Source organism: Gouania willdenowi, unplaced genomic scaffold (assembly GCF_900634775.1).
Source record: "Gouania willdenowi unplaced genomic scaffold, fGouWil2.1 scaffold_32_arrow_ctg1, whole genome shotgun sequence".
NCBI classification, from domain to species: domain Eukaryota; kingdom Metazoa; phylum Chordata; class Actinopteri; order Blenniiformes; family Gobiesocidae; genus Gouania; species Gouania willdenowi.
Window position 1 is genome coordinate 660,119 of NW_021145091.1, and position 17,297 is coordinate 677,415.

General features: G+C 40.8%; 1 protein-coding gene and 2 long non-coding RNA genes across 3 annotated transcripts in view; all 3 read right to left on the reverse strand.

Moving 5' to 3' along the window:
- Positions 1-10,176, reverse strand: part of LOC114459591 (uncharacterized) — a 16,895-nt gene extending 6,719 nt beyond the window's left edge. Inside the window, exons 1-2 of the long non-coding RNA XR_003673428.1 lie at positions 10,166-10,176; positions 9,457-9,461 (exon numbers count right to left, since the gene is read on the reverse strand). This is a non-coding gene — a long non-coding RNA (uncharacterized LOC114459591). The remainder of the gene's footprint in view (positions 1-9,456; positions 9,462-10,165) is intronic.
- LOC114459559 (NACHT, LRR and PYD domains-containing protein 3-like) overlaps positions 1-17,297 on the reverse strand; it is a 629,510-nt gene that overhangs the window by 218,562 nt on the left and 393,651 nt on the right. The window lies entirely within an intron of this gene.
- Positions 1-17,297, reverse strand: part of LOC114459576 (uncharacterized) — a 264,387-nt gene that overhangs the window by 52,000 nt on the left and 195,090 nt on the right. The gene's annotated exons all lie outside the window — the stretch shown is intronic.

Genomic DNA, 17,297 nt, shown 5'->3' on the forward strand with positions numbered 1-17,297 from the left:
GGTATGATGGGTTCACGAGGTGAACAGTACTCAGCCATGTTGGGAAGTCCAGAAATCACACAGCATTTCACCCAATCATTGAGGTCCATGCCAGAAAATACCACAGACCAAGTATTTGTAGTGTAGTCATAGCACTCAACAATTTTTCCTGTCCTACAAGAGACAACAAAGATCTGCTTGTTCATCACTGCAATGTCAAAGTATCTGTGTCTGTGGACCATTTCAGGGACATCGTACCAGGTGTTGGTCACTGGGTCATAAGCCTCAGCAGACCTCAGATCTCTGAATCCATCTCTGCCTCCAACTGCAAAAATGTGACCCATATATGCAACGACCCCAAGGTCACACCGAGGTGTTCCCATAGGCGTGATCAGTGTCCACTGGTTGGTGTCTGGGTTGTAATACTCAGCAGTATTCAGTACTTTATTACTCCGTCCTCCACATATGTAAATCTTGTTGTTCAGTGTGGTGCAGCTGGCGCTGATCCTCTCTTCATTCATTGATGCAATGAACGTCCACTGGTTGATGTTGGGCTGGTAGCGTTCAGCAGTTCTTAGTGAGGTACCATCATCCCTGTAGCCTCCCATAGCGTAGATGCATCCATTTAGCACGGTAACGCTCACAAAGCTCCGTGACTCCTGCATTGGTGACATTTCCTGCCAAGTGTGTGTGACTAGGTTATACCTCCACACTCTGTTAGAGGGGTTGGTCCATCTTAAAACACCACCCACAATGTAGAAGCATCTACCAAGGAAGACAGTGCTGTAGAGGAATAAGTGAATCATGGGATTCTCCAGACTGGGATGAGTCTGAACTGTGATCCAGCTGTTAGTTCTGTAGTCAAAGGCCTCTATGATCTTAGAATATAATCTAAACATCAGTAAGACGGCGTTTGGCAAGCGACGGCAAAACAAGGTGTTGTTGATCCCAGACTCAGAGCAGAGTAACGAAGGTTGAGACATGACTTTAAGGGTATCAGAGACCAAGAGGTGGGACTCAGGGTTTGTTTTTACCACATCATTGTTAAGCACATTGTCTGTGATGTAACTTTTGTCCATCAGCCCCAGTCGTACCTTTGGTAACAGAGTAGAAATGGCTCCCTGTCGTTCCTCAGGCATGTGGTTTATCCATCTTAAAACACTTTGATAAACTGTGATCTCCTGGGTCACAGTAAGGTCATCCTGACCCAGGATATCAGCCAGCTCCTGCTCCTCAAGCTGCAAAAACTCTTCACAGAGTGAAACCTCCTCAAAATTCTCACAGATAAAGTGAAAGGCCTCATACTTCAATTGAAACAAAATGGGAATATACCAGACGTTAGTAAACTGCCACAGCCCAATGCATTTTTCTGGACAGAGATGATCCTTCAGAGCTTCAAAGCATGTTTGTTCCAGACTCTTTACATTGAACTGATGCACTTCCATCATTAGATCAAAAATATAACTGTTGTCAGAGTGACAGAGGTAGAGTAAATTCACTGAGTCCAAGGAGTTTGTGGGTTATAGTGTCTCTCTCAGAAGGTTGTCCCTCATTAAAGAATTCTCAATGTGCTGCTGAGTCCTTTGATGTGCGACCAGCTCCTGATGATATCATCAGCAGTGTGTGATGATGTCACAGTGAAATTCACACTGATATTCCTTCTGCTGGCTCCTGATTGGTGGATGGTGTCACGGCAAATTTACGGTTGACCTCATTTGGAGACATGATTTATTGCTCTGGTTGAGTGATGGAGTCCAGACGAGGCATTGATGATTTTATAAAAAAGGTTTATTATAACTAAGTAAAAAAAAAAGAGTACAAAGATGGACAAAATTAGTGACCGCCCGGGCGGACGTCCGATGATCAAGTGACCCACAGTTCTAATCCAACACGTATATTCCCCTCAGTCCCCCTCCCTCCTCCCCCCAGGAGATAGAGATAGAGGGAGAGGGAGGAGGTGAGGACAGAGGGTGAAAAAGAGACAATTTCTTCTTGAGTCAAAACAACCAGTTCTTGTATCTGATTGTCGTGAGTGTTGGAAGTGTGTGCGTGTATGGTGTTTGTGTGTATGAATGGATGTGTATTGGGTGTGTATGTGTGACTATGTGACTGTGTGCACAGAGAGTGCCTATGCCGGCCTTGTGAGATTGCTTGGGAGGATATCATGTGCTTTGGAAAGGGTAGTTTGACCCAGAGCTAGAAGCAAAGTTGAAGACATGAGAATCACACAATGGAAAGTTACCCAAGGCTTAAGGATTAAAAATATATGAGTAAATATATTATTAAGCATAACTAATAATTTCGCCTTAACAATGGCATGACAGGTTCTGCGTTCTTTGATATGTGTGTGTGTGTGTGTGTGTGTGTGTGTGTGGGGGGGGGGGGGTCTCAGCTATGCATCCTCACTTGAACTTCAGGAAATTTTAATATTCTAGTTTATTATTAGTTTGAAGCCTACAGTTTGAAACATGCAGACAGTTGAGATCAGATTACCTTATTGGTGACCCAGCATACCCAATACAGAACTGGCTCATGAAACCATTTTCAGACACAGGCAGACTGACCCCTGAGCAGCTCACGTACAACTACAGACTGAGCAGTGCTCGATCTGTGGTTGAAATGGCTTTTGGGAGACTAAAAGGTCGCTGGAGGTGTCTCCTAAAAAGAAATGACTGTAAGCTAGAGCTGAGCAAGAAGATGGTGATGGCCTGCTGTGTTCTCATAACATATGTGAAGAGCATGGGGACAACTTCATTGAGGGGCGGACTGGCGGATTTGAACACAATCAGCCTCCCGTCCAACCACTGCCCGACACTGGCAATGCAGAGGGGGCTGACATCAGGGCAGCCTTGATACAGTATTTCAATCAAGCAGAATAACCCAATTGGTTTGTGATGTGGCTGGAAATGTTATATGTACAGCTTTGGGAACCAAAGAAATTGATATGTGTATGTATTTCCATGAATGTAATTGTCTTGTTCATCTGAAATAAAGAATAATAATAAAGGGTAATGTCTGTTTTTCAATACATTTAAAATGAGAATCCAAAACTGTTTTATTCAACAAAGGGGTTAGGACCTTCACCGCCTGAAATGTCCACAAATAAAATGCAAAGACACTAAAATTACATTTGCTATATGTTGTAACAAACATTTAAGCTTTCCATCAGGGTCTTAAAGAATAGAGTACAGGAATTAAAGAGTGACAGAATAAAAAAGTAAGAGCAATAACATTATATACACATAAAAAACAATAGTGACAATATATCTGAGCTGGTGCATATTGTTTAGTTGTATATGTGACAGTATAACAACATCTAAAACTAATTTCTGAGAAAGAAAATCTGGTTACCATAGATTTGTGATTGTACTGTAAGCTACAACTACATTTTTAACTGACCGGTATGTACATATATTATTACTATAATATACATCTGTGAATGTAAAGTACGGAACACTTTGAATGTCGGGTTTAAAGAAATTCTAAACATAATCCAGCTGATGCAGACCTAGACACAATTTACCATATGTGGGTCAATGTGATCACAGCAAAATTAATAAAACCATATCATTCACAAGGAAGGAGTGGTAGTAATGACGTGTGCATTTAAAGTTAATATTCACTAAACTACTGTCTATATTTTACATTATGTTGTGAGAATTGGTAATATTCAGCAACGGTTTGAAAACTACATATATGACTTGTAAGTAACTGCATTTTCTACATGTGAAGAAGAAGACTAGTAAAACTAAATATGAAAAATGTCCTTTGAAATTAGAGAGAAAACTCACATCACTTCAAAAAACTTTTATTTACAATATTATACAGTATGTACATGTTCTCAGGGGGAAAAAGCACATTACTTCTTCCCCTGCTCCTCCATCAGGAGCTATAATGTTTGATCCCTGGGCGTCCATGTTTGTTAGGTTCTCCAGAATCACCTTTGAGAGTTGACGGTCCTCCCTGCCTTCCAACAGAAACACCTCGTCAGACTTCTCCATATATTGGAGGACTTCCCCAATCCAGTCCCTCTTCCTCTTACCTAAACAAAAAGAATATGGGAAACCATCATCATCAAAACTTTATTTCAGACACATAGTGATAGGTCCATGCAGACAGAACACAACAGACATAAACAAGTAAGACATTACTGTTAGTCATTACCAGTAGATTTCAGGATGAGTTCAAATACAGCATTGTTAGTTTGTTTACATAGTATTTTACCCACACTGTAAACCTTAATAAGTTCACAGAACTCAAAAATTATTGTGTAACAGATTACACAATAATATTTGAGTGATGTTATTAAATGTTTTAAGTTGGCATAAAATAAAAATTATATTTACAGTTGCCTTAAATTATCTCAATGTCATCATAAAAATATTGATATTTCTCAACTTATAATAAGTGAGTAAATAACTCAAAATTTTAAATTTTTTTCAACTCATAATGTATGGAAATAAACTCAAAATTTTCTATATTTTTCAACTCATATAATGTGGGAAATAAACTCGAAATTTTAAATATTGTACAACTTATGTGGGACATGCACTTACAATTAATTCTAAACTATAATTGTGTAGTGGGCCGACATCAGTATTTATTTATTTTATTTATTTATTCAGTTCATTTCCGACATGGTTGCATTCACAGAAATTCATTTGACATGCAGAGCAAAATCACATCATTATTATTTTTTTTTTTTTTTGTCCTTTTGCATGCCGGAAAGGGCGACGGAAAAAAGCATTATGCTTATCCAGATCCGTCCCCTAATTTGAACACAGATAATTTTACATCCAACCTCGTTTCTTCCTTTTTTTTTTTTTGTCCTTTTTTATGTGATGTGTTCTCGTCTGCAGTCATTGTTCCTGTTGTTCCTCCTCTTCACTGTCCTTTTTTTCCGTATCTCCTCGGGTTTTCTTTTCCAGTCGTTGTTTACATTCCTCCAACTCTCCAAACGTAAAGTTCTTCTTTCGGAGTACCTTCATATCCTCTGAAAGTCGCCTCAGCTTACGATCCATCCGGAAGGCACATGCACATACACATACCCCCATCACTAGCAGGCCAAAGATCATGACCCCTAGCAGATAGATGTCCTCCACATCTTCCACTGTCAGCAGGGAGAGACAGAGCATCTGGCTTCTCCCTCGTGCATCCATGACATATCCACTTGGGTATTTGTCCTTTGGACACGGTATTTCGTGCTGAAGCAATTGCCTCGTTGAGAAGATTTTGTCAATGGCGCTCAATGACCAGTTAATGAGTTCCATGTCTTCGCTGTAGAGTTCAATGAAGAGTTGACTTGAGATCTGTATGCATGTAGAAATGTACTCCTCGTTTTCTCCTTAAATCCTTTCAGATTAATGGACTGTTGTGTCTCTGCGTCAAGGCTGTTCCAGAGGTTCATGGCTCTATACACAGTACTATGTTTGCCAACGTTTGATATGACCCTGTTTGGTCTAAACACATTATTATGTCTGAATTCATAGGAATTTTGATTGTATGTGAAACGTTTTTGTATTCGATGTGGTAGTATTTTTGATGAAGCCCTAAATGCATGTATTTGTGTGTTGTATTGTATTATTTCTTGCAGTTTTAGGTATTTTGCCTTCTCAAATAATTCGTTTGTGTGTGCGTTGTGTGGTGCTTTATGTAAAATTCTTATAGCTTTTTTTTGTTGTTTAAATAGTGGTTCAAGATACGTTTTGTAGTTATTACCCCATATTTCGGAGCAGTAATTTAAATGCGATGCTATGAGTGAAGAATAGATTGTTTTAAGTGATTTGGTATGTAGGATTTGTTGAAGCTTCCATAGGATGTAACTGCTTTTGGCAACTTTGTTTTTAACTATTTGTATATGTTTTTTCCAGGTCAGCTTGTCGTCCATCAACACTCCTAGTACCCTATATTCTTTTACTTCTTCTATTATTTCCTTGTTTAGTTTCAGTCTTATATCTCCCGTTTTTTTTCTCTTTCCGAAATTAATGAATTTTGTTTTACTGACGTTTAGGGCTAGTTTATTTACATCTAACCAAGTTTGAATTTTTAATAGTTCTTCATTTGTTGACTCTATTGGAGTTTTAATGTCTTTGCCTGTGCATAGAATGGTTGTGTCATCTGCAAACAACGTTAGTTTGAGGCTATGTGAGACTTTGAAAATGTCGTTTATGTATAGAATGAACAGTTTTGGCCCTAAAATTGAACCCTGTGGAACACCACATTGTATAGTTTGGCATTTTGATGTGTGTTCTTCAAAGTCAACATATTGTCTCCTATTTGCATTATGGCTTTTAATCCATTTTAAGGCGTTGTACTTTATTCCGTAATTTTGAAGTTTTTGTTCTAGAATATCATGATTAATTGTGTCAAAGGCTTTTTTTAGGTCCAGAAAAATTCCAAATACAAATAGTTTTTTTTCTAATGCTTCTCTTATATTCTCCGTGATGTCAATTATAGCCATTGCTGTTGAACGTCCTTTTCTAAATCCATATTGTCCTTCATGTAGTATATTATTGTCTTCTATAAATTTGTCGAGTCTGTTCATAAACAGTTTTTCCAGAATTTTTGATAATTGTGGTAATATTGATATAGGTCGATAATTAGTGAAATTCCATTTTTCTCCACCCTTGTAAATCGGTCTGATTTTTGCAATTTTCATCTTTTCTGGGAAAACCCCATTCTTGAATGATAGATTACTTATATGTGTTAATGGCGGGGTTATTTCAGCTGTTATGGTTTTTATTAGACTCATAGTTAGATTATTAGTTAGTTATTATTTCAATCAGCTAATGTTAGAACACAAAAGTGACACCACAGTGACAATTTAACAACTTTTTTTATTCAACACTGTGCTTTTTAAAAGGCACAAATAAAAGAAGTTCAGTTTAAACAAAGTGCTTGTCATAAACAGAGGGTAGATTCAGTATTTCTGGTCTCCATCTCACATTCATCTCACTCATTAAATATAATAACTCAAAGGATTCACATTAAAATTATGTCATGTTCTGTTGGTTAAGTTCAGTTATTCTGTGTTTATTTTGAGTCTCGTCTGGTGTTAACTCTTGTCTGTGTTTCAGGGATTCCTGCTTGTGGCTCCACCCCTCAGTGATGTCTGTGTGAGTGCTTGGTGATTGAGTAGCTCCCTCATGTTTGCACCCAGGTGTGGCCCATTCCTAATCAGGCCTCCTCCACTATTTAAATGTGTGCTTGGTCACAGTGTGGTTGCTGGTTCGTTGTGTAATGTCAGGTTCGTTGTCTCCCTCTTCGTTTTCAACTGTGTCTGGTCTTGCTCCCTGTTCCTGCTCCCTCCTGTTTTGGATTTAAATTTTGATTTTGAAGAATAAATATGGACTGGTTCCACGAACGTTATTCATCTATCCTGCCTCCATCTCTCCTTGCATTTGGGTCCACACCCACACCGGACCGTGACAGAACGAACCAGCCAACAGTGGACCCAGCGGAGAAGAACTTTGTGGAGAGGATTTTATATTTCCAAAGCCTCTTCCGTGAGGTCAGGGCAGGCAGGATTTTGACTGAGGAGGATCCTGTCAGGGATTCCTACTGGGGAACTCGACTGGCTTTGGGAGGACCCCGAAGCCTACAACGAGGTAGAGGTCGGTCGAGAAGAAAGGGCCAACCCCGCCAGTCCCCTAGCTTCCAGGCTAGCGTTCCTGTTTCTCCTAGCTTCCAGGCTAGCGTTCCTGTTTCTCTTAGCTTCCAGGCTAGCGTTCCTGTTTCTCTTAGCTTCCAGGCTAGCGTTCCTGTTTCTCTTAGCTTCCAGGCTAGCGTTCCTGTTTCTCTTAGCTTCCAGGCTAGCGTTCCTGTTTCTCTTAGCTCCCAGGCTAGCGTTCCTGTTTCTCCGAGCTCCCAGGCTAGCGTTCCTGTGTCTCCTAGCTCCCAGGCTAGCGTTCCTGTGTCTCCTAGCTCCCAGGCTAGCGTTCCTGTGTCTCCTAGCTCCCAGGCTAGCGTTCCTGTGTCTCCTAGCTCCCAGGCTAGCGTTCCTGTGTCTCCTAGCTCCCAGGCTAGCGTTCCTGTGTCTCCTAGCTCCCAGGCTAGCGTTCCTGTGTCTCCTAGCTCCCAGGCTAGCGTTCCTGTGTCTCCTAGCTCCCAGGCTAGCGTTCCTGTGTCTCCTAGCTCCCAGGCTAGCGTTCCTGTGTCTCCTAGCTCCCAGGCTAGCGTTCCTGTGTCTCCTAGCTGTCAGGCTAGCGTTCCTGTGTCCCCTAGCTGTCAGGCTAGCGTTCCTGTGTCCCCTAGCTGTCAGGCTAGCGTTCCAGTCCCGGCTCCCCGCACCCGGCCGCCGCCTGCCCAGCCGCCAGTGCCGGCTCCCCGCACCCGGCCGCCGCCTGCCCAGCCGCCAGTGCCGGCTCCCCGCACCCGGCCGCCGCCTGCCCAGCCGCCAGTGCCGGCTCCCCGCACCCGGCCGCCGCCTGCCCAGCCGCCAGTGCCGGCTCCCCGCACCAGGCCGCCGCCAACGTCGCCGCCAGTGCCGGCTCCCCGCACCAGGCCGCCGCCAACTCCCAGCTCTCCTGCCTCGTCTGAGCCCTCTTTGCCGGAGGTCTTCCCGTCTGCCTCGTCTGAGCCCTCTTTGCCGGAGGTCTTCCCGTCTGCCTCGTCTGAGCCCTCTTTGCCGGAGGTCTTCCCGTCTGCCTCGTCTGAGCCCTCTTTGCCGGAGGTCTTCCCGCCTGCCTCGTCTGAGCCCTCTTTGCCGGAGGTCTTCCCGTCTGCCTCGTCTGAGCCCTCTTTGCCGGAGGTCTTCCCGTCTGCCTCGTCTGAGCCCTCTTTGCCGGAGGTCTTCCCGTCTGCCTCGTCTGAGCCCTCTTTGCCGGAGGTCTTCCCGCCTGTCCCGTCTTCGCCCGGCCCGCCGGAGGTCTTCCCGCCTGTCCCGTCTTCGCCGGAGGTCTTACCGCCTGCCTCGTCTGAGCGCTCTTCGCCGGAGATCTTCCTGTCTGCTTCGCCGGCTCCGCCTCATGGGAGGCCGCCGGACTCCTGGTCCCCTGCTTCGCCGGCTCCGCCTCATGGGAGGCCGCCGGACTCCTGGTCCCCTGCTTCGCCGGCTCCGCCTCATGGGAGGCCGCCGGAACTGTCTTGACCCCCCTCCGGGTCCCCCGTCCACCCACCCTAGGTTGGTGTTTGGGTGGTTAGATTTTTTTTTTTGTTGTTTTGAGAGCGTTTGGAACCCGCTCCTTAAAGGGGGGGTTATGTCATGTTCTGTTGGTTAAGTTCAGTTATTCTGTGTTTAATTTGAGTCTCGTCTGGTGTTAACTCTTGTCTGTGTTTCAGGGATTCCTGCTTGTGGCTCCACCCCTCAGTGATGTCTGTGTGAGTGCTTGGTGATTGAGTAGCTCCCTCATGTTTGCACCCAGGTGTGGCCCATTCCTAATCAGGCCTCCTCCACTATTTAAATGTGTGCTTGGTCACAGTGTGGTTGCTGGTTCGTTGTGTAATGTCAGGTTCGTTGTCTCCCTCTTCATTTTCAACTGTGTCTGGTCTTGCTCCCTCCTGTTTTGGATTTAAGTTTTGATTTTGATTTTGAAGAATAAATATGGACTGGTTCCACGAACGTTATTCATCTATCCTGCCTCCATCTCTCCTTGCATTTGGGTCCACACCCACACCGGACCGTGACAAATTAAATAAGATTCAAAGTTTATTCCATCCTAAACAGCATTGACAACTATCAGAAAGTGGAGCCATTTAACACTTTTTAAAAACGTTTTGGCACTTACTGTACCTTGAAGGCTGCAACGCCAATAAAATAAAAAATAAAACATTCAAATACAGTTTTCTACTGTACCATTCTTCAACTGGCATCATCAAGGTAGTGCATCAAGGTAGGTTATGTAACAAAACATTAAACATGTATAGTGCATGAATTGAACAGTCGGTTTCAACAAGTTGTTCAGTACAAAAACTACAACATTGATCTTTTTACAATCAATGTATAAAATCTGAGGTAGAACGAACAAACAGTGTGATATCTTAAATCTGAGGTAGAACGAACAAACAGTGTGACATCTTAAATCTGAGGTAGAACAGGCAAACAGTGTGACATCTTAAATTTGAGGTAAAGAGGCAAATGATTACTTATTTGTAAAGACTGGAACAAAAACAAAAAACTTCCTCAAAACTCAGCTCAACAAACAGTCCATTCTGAGTGATTCACTCATTGAACAAATCATTGTTCAACGTCAGTAGACGCCCTTTCAGTGGTTTGTTGTCCTCAAGACACATCACAACTTTTTGGATAAGTGTGAATGTAAGCTCGAGATTCTTTGGGTACTGTAGGTCTAGTGCATAGATGTACCCAAAGAGTAGGAGAAATGAGTCAGCCAGATTTGTGGGACCACTCAAGTATTTCATCCTCCACGACAATACAGATGCTCTCAGGACTGAAGAGGGCCACATCAGTATTTTCATCCATGACGACTGGCAGGAGAGCCACCGGAGTGTCAGTGAGGTCTGGACCATCTGATGACTACGAAACACAAATAATGAGAATGAGTTCAACCCCTCAAGGATGCTAATCATGCTAATGATGTCTGGATATTACTGTCACTTTGCACTTAGACTGCAACTAAGCTACATGTTGAAACTATTTTCCCCCAGAAAGAAAGCTAACTAAGTCAGTCACCTTCTGTAACATACTCAGAACATAACCTGCTCACTAGCAGGTTAACTTGAAGAAACCCTGAGTCTGACGAAGCTGTCTGACAGCGGCTGTCCTTCCCTTCTCAGTCTGATCTTGTTGAAGCAAAAATAATTCATAGTTTTACACCAGAAGGATAATTGTTTAGATGAGCTCTCACTCCCTGACAAGAACTGAACCGAACAGCAGCCGACCGCTTTTCATCAGTCCATCAATTATATTCTCCGGCCACACAGCATATATCAGAATCGCCTTCCAGCAGCCGGACTGAGAAATAACACAATTTGGCTTTCTTTATTTCCTACAAATAGCTACAAAAGTGGCAATTAGTATAGGGCTCTATGAAATCCGCGTTAACAGAATCGACCAATAAAAACGGTTAAACGGGGAAATGGACAAAATCGGCATGAAACGCCGTCACCAAGGGAACGTTTTCTCTGGGGACCGCTAATTAGGTGCACCGCCCTCTCTCCTCCTTACCGGCAGCATTAGACTATGGGGGACAAAAGTAACAAAGTGCAACATCTAGTCAACTTCAAATTCCACATTACACAAAAGATAATTTAAATTAGGTTAATTTAAACTAAGTTGATCAGAACTTAATCATTAAACCTGATCAGAGTCAGTAAATCATTGATCCCTGAGAGGAAATCAGGTGACATTAATGCTGTTCTCATACTTTGTACATGTTCCTACATGTTCTCATCTTTCTAAGACATAAATAATTAAAAAGGAGCGGCCATAATGACCCATGTCACTACAACTTATATCTACCTTTTATTTGTATGTACTTTATTTTTGACAAACATTTTTGTTTAATTATGAGGTTTTTTTTACTTATTAGTATTTATTTTGTTTTTACTTTGTTTGATATGTGAATTAAAACCAAAGTAAGGAGCCATCGTGAGACTGTTTTTATATTTCATTTTCAGCCAATTTAAATTGAATAAAATAGCCTAAAACAAAATAAAACATTGGACAACATTTTTACTAGTCGTGAGGCATGAGCTCAACTCAGAGTTAACATACTCAGAGTCGCCTTACCTAACTCAGATCAGCCATTCTAGAATTGAAAACTCAAGAGTTTTACTTCACAGGGTAAGTCAACTCAGAGTTCAGGGTTAGGCTCAGAGTTTGTTGAATCTCCTTTCTGGAATAGCTCTCTGGAATGAATAACTCAAGAGTTTCCCTCATCTCAGGGTTCACTCTGAGTTTTCACATAACCTGCTTTCTGTAATACCCACCTGGTTCTCCTAGAGTTCTTTGAGTGATGTCATATGTTTAAGCTGACTGAATAGCTGGGCAAATGGATTGATAGTGAGGCCAATAGTACACTTACATTACATGTCCTGAAGAACTTGGAGACATCGTCACGCAGGTACACAGGAAGTGCATGAAGGACAAGGGCCCGTTTCATATTTACGTCACGTTGTTCCTAGATGGACAAAAAACATCAATTACAATAGTAATTACACAAATGCAGAGCAAACACTTAAATGAATAAAACAGTGTTAAATAGCTCCATATTTTGATAAATATAGATGGTAGATTCAGTATTTTGGGTCACCATTTCTTCAGTAAAACATTTTTCTAATTAATAACTTTCTATTGTAAATACTTCAATAACTCACAAAGGAAAACACTTTGAAAGAATTCACACCTTGGCTTCTTACAGTTGTCTGTAAACCATCTGTTAGTAATTTATTTCCAAATCATGCAAAATTAAAAATTCACCTGAAGGTCATAAATCCTAATAAGCTTGGCTAGCTCCTCAGCTATCTTGCCAGTCTTGGTGGCCTTGTCTCTAAACAAGGTGATGAGTTTAGGCGTGTGTCTGTCCAACTCCTTGTAGAATGGATTGCGCAGGGTAACGTTGTTGATTCGGTGAAAATCTGCAAACACCTGTACATGGACAGATTTACACAGAAATGTACAAAGATCAATTAGGAACAGAATGGTTAATGTATTTTTACTTGGCAGGTAGCAACACCAAGGGAAATTCAATTAGGTCAGAACCAAGTCAGATGAGTCAGAACCAGAACCATAGTCAAAGTTGACAGTTAATTGTCATTCTTTAATTTAAAACAGGCTGTACAATCTAAAGGAAATTAAAAAACAAACCTCTGAAAACTTTGTTTACTGTGAATTGCAAAAATGTCACAGCGTGATGTTTTGTCCGCTTTTACATCTGCCATTTGCTTTTTGGTGAATTTTTTGAAAATGTAGATTTTTCAAAAAGTCATTTAAATATTGGAAAAAATCAACCATGTTCAAAGTGGGCATGCTAAAGAGTCATGTTGAGGAATTGCTCTCAACAGGAAGAACAGTAAAATATATATGTATATATTTATTCATTTTTTACCTGTGACTCCATAAGAAGGGCTGGCCATCTGTCCACGACGTCTTTCACCCGCGGAGCTACAAGGGCTCCAACGATTTCTTGGCGACGAAGGGCATAGGTTGTGTTCATGAGCTTGCCTATGACTAATTGGTTTTTCTCTGTCTTTTCGACTTCATGTAAGATTTCTTCTCTCATTGTTTCCAGAGTGGCTGGGGTTTGATCCTTCGGTAGGTTGATGATATAGTTGACCTCAGCTTTTCGAGCTTTCTTTATGTTTTGATGGGGGTGATCATTGTCGGGGTTGTTTCGGCTCCGCTTCCCTGTGTTGATTGCTACTTCGGCAACGCCAGCTTTGGCCAGATTGTTACGGTATGATGCAACCTTGTACCCTAAGTGGCGTTTCCATCCCAACTCCCCGTCATCACCAGCTGTCATTCTGAGACATGGATTAGCTGTAATCAGAGCCTGAGCAGCCACTGACAATTCCTTTACATGTGGGTATGGTTTAAAACTGTAGATCGTTTCAGCCATTTTTTTAAGGATTTCACTCTTCTGTGACCTCTTTAACTTCAGCAATTTTCCTGATTCTTCATAAACACGATTTCCTTCTTCTAGTATATGCTCCATTTCATAACCAAAACCAGGAACAACAAAGTGGTCAGGCCAACTCTTCTGGCGCTGTAACGCAGGTCCATGTGGGAGTATGAGTGTGTCAGAAGACGCAGTAGATGAGGTGTCACCTTCGGATCTGACGACTCTCAATGTGCCCTTCAACGGTAACTCCTGGATGTCCACAAGAAGACAAAGATCACCATCAAAGTCCGGATCCTCATAGTGCAGGCTAAAGTCCCCATCCAGTCTTGGCTTGAACCTCTCTTGCATTATTTCTTTCAGCTCCTCCACTGACTTTGGTCGCTCAAGTAGAGTAAGTTTCAGGGCGGTGTCTCGTGTAACATACACACGCAGCATATGATTCTGAGTAGCAGCCATCTATTGGTTCCTAAAAGACAAAAACATGTTAATTTTCATGGAGAGTGAAGGTCACACACACAACATATGCATGTCCACATACCCACTGGTCCACACAAACACTGGGGCACCACTTGAACAATGGGATGTATGGAAGGCCAGATGCTGGAGTGGGGCAGCTTATTCATAGCCCCACTGGTTCACACAACTCCAAGATAATTTAGAGTAATAATATGAAACGTTTGGGTGTCAAGAGCAATCTTCCATCTATGTCGTAAGCGCAAAGAGGTGTTTTGTCATTTAGCTCTGATGGGGTGTGAATAGTCAGATTGCTTGAGAAAAGTTCGTAAGATCTCAGGTGTTCAATGTAGTGTGATGTGTGCTCTTGGCAAAGAAAGGCAACATTACTGTTAACCAGGAGAACCTGTTCAATTCTACAGTAACTAGGCAGTCCTCCCTCTTGTCCCACAGACAAAAACATTCCTACATCATAATCAGTTCCATCAATGCAGACCTTTGATGTGCTGTAAATAACATTGCTTGCTGTTATTTGTTCAATGTATGTCTTAGCAACATTTGGAAGCATTGATACCAGTACAGAAGAGACATTTGATGTCTGCTGGTGAGGTTTGAAGAATCCTGAGGCACTGAGATGGTATGCTACCATGTATTGATGCCTGTCTGCAAGTGTTTTTAACACATTTTTATAATTTTGTGTGTCGTGTACAACTCTCTTGAAAAAACGGTGTTTACCCTCAAACCTCATTGTCCACAAGTGTACAAGGGGCCCAAAACGGTGTACAAGGTCAGGATAGTGTTCAGTGTAGTGATGCTTAGGACGGAGTTTGAAATTTGGAAAGACTTCTTTCAGCATCTCTCTATGATCCTGTATCTTGGACTGTAAATACTGAATGGATTCCTCTGTGAATTCAGAGCTCAGCGATAATTCTACTACCTCTTTTAAGTCCATTAGCACAGTCCATGCTCCATCCTCTTCAGGAACTGCATTCCCAATAATCAAAGGGAGCAGTCTAAGCAATGTGGCATTTTCATGGCCATTACCACCGATGCTTTTCCTTACAGCAAAGGTCTATGGTATTTTATGAGGTTTGTCAATCTTGTCTGTGTGCTGGTATGGAAACGATAGAATTCTCTCATTCAAATTTTCAAGGGTGAAGTAATTGCGACGAATCATCTCTCCAATACACAGGGCGAGCTCTATATCAACCTGCAATGTAAATATTATAAATTAAAGTCTAAACCACTTCAGCTCTGTTTTGCACTTTTGGCTATTCAAAAATTGAATTTGAACAAGTAAAAATTTGTGTAAGATTTTGAATGAGGGAGAACATGATCATGCCAACCAGCTGACAACACATCAATAATTTGAAAAAAATTAATTCAGGGCAAAAATCTTTAAATTTTTAAAAAAATTCAAATTAGTACACAATTTACAAAACTCACCTATTGGCACCTGTCTGATGGTGAACCGCTGACTTTCTGTAGCACTCTGTAGTCTGATATTTGTACACAACATGCACACAATGATTTGTTAATGTTCAAAACCATTTTTAAATAATACATATCAATAAATGAAATTTAAAAAAAGTTAATATACAGATAAATAGTTTACAATTCTATCAAAAACTCATTGTACAGTCACCATTTATAGTAAAAATTAAAATGTTAAAAGATGAGCAAGTTAGTTATTAACAATCAATGCATCTAAGTTGTGCGCTTATAGACCTGCCATTTCTGTTGATGTTTTCCTACTTGAAATGTTCAAATGATTTTGAGATGATCTCACAGCCACACACTTGAACATACGAAGAAATACAAACACAGTTAGCATCATGGTAACACACTCACATTATGTTGTTTTGCATTGTTTATTAAGTATACTCAGTACACACATTACGGGCGATCATTATTAAATTAAAATAATTTAATTATTTCTTCTTCTTAATTTGAGAATGTAATTATCTGACATCTTTTTATTTCTAAATAAACAATAAATACATGTTTTAAAAATAAGTAAAGTAAATAAATACAAAGTCAAAACAAGAAAACATTTGTTGTGTTTATCATGAAGAACTTTAGCTCATTTCAATAACTTGCCTTTAAACTGCCATTCAAAAATATAGACTTTCAGTCTAAATTTTCACTATTATAACAGTTTCACTTTTTTCATCTTTAAAGTCAGTGGAAAGCAAATTCAGCCATTTTCTTCTAAACACATTAAATAGGTCATAAACGTGTTCCTTAAAAGATGTAAAAAAGCCATTCAACCATTTATAATAAGGGTTATTCTATCTTTTATAGGCCTGTGCATTATTATTAAAAGTAAATGAAAGCATTGGATCAAGTTAATTTAATTTATTAGTACTTTTATTTTTATTGTGCATTGTGGGAATGTCAGTCTAAAATAAATTTGACATTTTAATTGATTTATTCTTTAAAGCATTAACATCAATTTATACAATTACAATGCTTTATTTCAGAGGTTAATACATAATCAGAGCCATGAATTGTACTTTGAATATTTATTTCTTCTGATTATCTCATACATTTCAGTGCATCCCTACTAAAAATGCGCACCTATTAGCTTTAATATAAAAACGAGTAAAGAAAAGAGGGAAAGTGCCCCGTGCAGAAGTGAAATCCACAGGTGAAAGTCCAGCCAGCAGGCCCGACAAACGCGGTTCGTGATAATGTTAATACAGAAGGAACCACGGCTTTTTCGGACTATAACTTTAACCTTAGTACAACATTAAAACCAAACATTTAGAAATAGTGAGAATAGAATCCACGTTAAATAATTATCATTACTGTTGCACAGTGCAACTTGCACTCCGTTTGACCACGTGCTCACCGAAGACAAGCTTAAAAAGGTCGACGCATGTGTTAAACTAAGTGTGTACGAAGTGCACATGAACTAAAAATACAAATCTACTGTGATATTTGTGTAATTAAACACCATGCAACTTTGTTTTAAAGAGTTTAACCTTCTACTTACCAGTTTCTTGAATCCTCTCGCTCCTCGCTTCACCGACGCCATTAAAGTTTCAGTCGCTGCCTTGTTCACGCAAAGATACTGAGCACCAACGTCATGCCGACATGACGTGATGACGTAGCACGTCTGCGCATTTCAAATTTATTGAGTAAAGCGCTGAAGATCACTCAATTAATATAACCTACTTTAAATTAAAACTTGGTTACTCGTTCAGAGAACTTAATAATTTATTGTTGGGTGAACTTGATAGCCAATTTTGATTGCTGTTCATACAATAACTTTGAGTTAGCAGGGCTGTTTGGGTTTACAGTGTAGTGATACATTTGGACAAATACCATATAATCCATCTG